Source organism: Gossypium arboreum, chromosome 13 (genome assembly GCF_025698485.1).
Source record: "Gossypium arboreum isolate Shixiya-1 chromosome 13, ASM2569848v2, whole genome shotgun sequence".
Classification (NCBI taxonomy): domain Eukaryota; kingdom Viridiplantae; phylum Streptophyta; class Magnoliopsida; order Malvales; family Malvaceae; genus Gossypium; species Gossypium arboreum.
Genome location: NC_069082.1, coordinates 54,478,027 through 54,482,214, shown reverse-complemented (window position 1 = coordinate 54,482,214; position 4,188 = coordinate 54,478,027). Strand labels below are relative to the sequence as shown.

The following is a 4,188-nucleotide window of genomic DNA, read 5'->3' as shown; positions in this document are numbered from 1 at the left end:
AGCAAACTACCTTATGGTAGTTCAGATATCAGTTTGATGAGTTGGCCAATCGGAGTTTCGAGCCCTTGGATTGACACTTGTTGATCCTTAAGGGCTGTCTCAGTATTTTGGAAACAAGCTTCTGACACTAAGATGAATTTTTTCAACATCTCCTCAAGGTTCGGCTTCTTTTCCTACTGGTAAGGTGGTTGTTGAAAACCTGAAAGATGTTGTGGCCTTTGATTTCCTTGACCACCCCATGAGAAATTGGGATAGTTCCCCCAACCTACATTATAGGTGTTACTATAAGGATTATTTTGAGATCGCGGATTATTACCCATATAATTTAACTGATCGTTCTTCATGTTGTGGCCATAGGGTGGGTATTCTGGATTGCTTGATCCACCTCCACTTGCTTCGCACTGCATTACTGGGTGAACCTGTGAAGAACCAAGAAAACCGTCAAATTTTCTGTTCAAAATCTCTACCTGATTAGAGAGCATGGTGACTGAATCGACATTAAAAACACCAGCTGTTTTCGTTTGTTTTATCCTCATGACTTGCTACTGATAGTTATTCAGTGACATCTCTTCTATAAATTCATAAGCATCTTCAGGTGTCTTATTATTGATAGTTCCGCTAGCGGCTGTATTGATCACCTGTCAAGTCGAAGGGTTCAGGCCATTGTGAAACGTTTGGACCTGTAGCCAGAGTGGCAACCCATGGCGAGGGCATCTTCGCAAAAGATCCTTGTATCTCTCTCATGCGTCGTAGAGTGTTTCTAAATCTATCTGCACAAAAGAGGAGATATCATTACATAATTTGGCTGTTTTAGCCAGTGAAAAATATTTTAATAAAATTTTTTCGGTCATCTGTTCCCAAGTAGTGATTGACCCTCGTGGTAACGAGTTCAACCACTGTTTAGCCTTATTCCTCAACAAAAAGGGAAACAACCGAAGGTGAATGGTGTCATTAGAAACGCCATTAATTTTAAAAGAGTCACAAAATTCTAAGAAATTCGCCAAGTGAGCGTTGGAAACCTCGTCCTGCAAACCATCAAATTGAACAAACTGTTGGATAATTTCAATGGTGTTAGGTTTCAGTTCAAAATTATTTGCAGCAACAGCAGGCCTAACTATGCTTGATTCAACTCCTGTTAAAGAAGGTTTAGCATAATCATACATAGTACGTGGAGCAGGATTCTGATTAGCAGTGATCGCAAGAGGTAGCAGATTTTCTTGGTTTTCAGCCATCTCCTCAGTTGTGGTTGAAGTATCATCCTCTTGCTCTTCCTTTGTGTATCGTAAGCTTTGCCTTATTTCTCTTCGGATTCTACGAACTATGCGGTCAATCTCACTGTTAAAAAGTAGTGGTCCTGATGGGTTTCTTCTGGTCATAAACTAGAAAAACCTGTCAGAAGTAAATAAATGAATAATTGGAAAAGAAAATAAAAATTTAATTTTTAATAGAAGTAAAATGGCAAAAGTAATAAATATCGAGTGGTCCTAATATCCTAGTTCCTTGTTAACAGCACCAAAAACTTGATGTGTGATATTCGTAACAGGTTTTAAAAATTTATAAATGAATCGTTCTTGAGACTAACTTATTATCACGATTAAGGCAAGTATACCTATCGAACAGTGGTATAGTTCAGCAAGATCGGATTGTCGAACCCAAAGGAACTACGAGTACTAGTATTTACTTCCTTTTTATTATCTAAACTAAAAATCAAGAGGTTTGGTTATCTAACCTAATTACTAACTAAGAATGCACAAGAAGAAAACTTGGGAAAATACTTTTGGGAAAATTCGATTGATTAAGACAATACCTAAAGAAAAATCCACCTAGACTGCACTTGTTATTTGACTCTGAATCAGACGATTTGTTCATTTGACTTGATTCGTAGAAATCCCTAAGTTATATTATTATCTCTCTCAAGACTAATAATGTCTAACCCTAGGTTGAATAATTGAAATATCTTTCTAATTAACACCCTAAAACTGCATTAACTCGATCTATGGATTCCCTTATTAGGTTTCACCCAAATCTGGAAAAATCTTGTCACCCTATCTCTAGGCGCGCAATCAACTCCGCTTAATTATGACAATTTTACTCTTAGACAGGGTCTATTCCTCCTCTGAATAAGAGCGTTAACTTGAATCAATGTCCTGGAATATTAAAACAAGAATTAAGAACACATAATTAAGAACAAGTCAAATATTTATCATACAATTTAGATAGTAATAACAAGATCTGTCTTAGGTTTCATTCCCCCTAGGTAGTTAGGGGGTTTAGTTCATAATTGTAAAAGAAAACATCTCCAGAGCATAAAGATAACAAAACATAAGAAAACCTAAAACTCCTGAAGAAAATTGAAGGGAGCTCTTCAGTCTTAATGATGAATCCGGCTTCTAAGATGGATCAATTGACTTTCCTTGAGTGATTCCTTGCCTCCTACTTTGTGTCCCCCATTCTCCCCCTCTTCTAGGATGTTTTTATAAGCTTTAGGATGCTTAGAAGCCCTCAAAAGTGCCCTTTTCTGAATTGGACTAAACTTGGGCTTAGCAGGGACACGCCCGTATGACACGCCCGTGTACGATTACTTAAGGTCGTGGTCAAGGCTGTTAAATGGGCACGGGCATGTGATCTACCCATGTAAGTCATGCTTTGATCTTGCCAAAGGGACACGACCATGTGACATGCCCGTGTGAGGAAGTCCAGGCCGTGTTGATTTCCCTCGTGGGTCCATTTCTCCGTTTTCGGCCCGTTTCTTGCTCTTTTTACTCTCCTATGCTCACCTAAGTATAAAACATGAAATTAAAGGATTAGGAGCATCGAATTCACCAAATCTAAGGAGATATCATCTGTAAATGTGCTAAGTATGTGATAGAAATATGTATAAATTACGGTTTATCACATATCGGACTTAATCTCAGTCTTAGATGAACTAATCACATGTGAGGGATCCGATTGATATCTACGAAGCATCAAAACATGGAATACATTATGGATATTTTCTAGCTCAGGTTGCAACAACAGCCGATAAGCAACCAGCTCGATACATTCTATAATCTAATACGGCCCAATAAATCTCAGACTCAATTTGCCTTTACAACAGAATCTGAGTATTTTCTTCCACGGTGATACTTTCAAAAAGACTTTGTCACCAATCTAAAATTCTATATCCTTTCGTTTCAAGTCCGCGTACGATTTTTATCGATCTAACCCGCGTACGATTTTTGTCGATTTGACGCTGCTTTCAGACTTTCATGGATCACTTTTACTTTCTGTTCAGTCTCTCTGATCAAATTGACCCTGTGTATCTTATTTTCACTGAGCTCAGTCCAATACAACGGTGTATGACATTTACGACCATACAAAGCCTCATAAGGTACCATTTTGATACTCGATTGAATGCTATTATTGTGCGTAAATTCAATCAGGGGTAAGTATTGTTCCCACATACCATCGAACACGAGAATGCAACATCTCAACATATCCTCAAGTATCTAAATAATTTGTTTGGACTAACCATCTATTTGCAGATGAAAAGCAGTGTTGAAATGAAATTTCGTACCTAATGCATCTTGCTATTTCTTCCAAAACCGCGATGTAAACCTTGGATCTCTGTCTGAAACAATAGAGATAGGTACCTCGTGTAATCTCACAATCTGAGAAACATACAGTTCAGCTAGCTTATCAAGCGAGTAATGTAACACCCCTTACCCGAGACCGTCGCCAGGGTCGAACACGAGGCGTTACTTGACTTAACTTACTAATTCGGGGCATAAAATTTGCTTTTAAAATTAATTTATTTACATTCATTCAATATGTCCTTAAAAAGGGCCCTCGATACCCTAAAACATGCAATTGAAACGGTTCAGAACCAAACCGAGAACATTAAAAATTTTCTGAATACTTAGACAAATCAAAACAATTTATTTCATTATTCCTTATAAAACTTCCCACCTGCGCCATAGTCACTAAATAAATCATAAATCGAGTCAAAAAACTCAAAATTTAAATTTGTGAATTTTCCCTGAAACTAGACTCATATATCTTCTTACTAATTTTTTTCCAGAATTTTGGTCTAGCCAATTAGTACAGTTTATTAGTTCAAGTTTCCCCTATTGCACTGTTCGACTACTCTGACCTCTCCTCACTACAAATCAATTTTCTCCTTGTACAGAATTCAAATAACCATGTCGT

The 4,188-nt window shown here is 37.5% G+C and overlaps 1 non-coding gene across 1 annotated transcript; it reads left to right on the top strand.

Annotated features, from left to right (window-relative positions):
• The first annotated feature begins 696 nt into the window (after positions 1-696).
• On the top strand, positions 697-803 carry LOC128287144 (small nucleolar RNA R71). The gene has a single exon (XR_008277840.1). It is a non-coding gene; the product is annotated as a small nucleolar RNA R71 (small nucleolar RNA).
• The last annotated feature ends 3,385 nt before the right edge of the window (positions 804-4,188 follow it).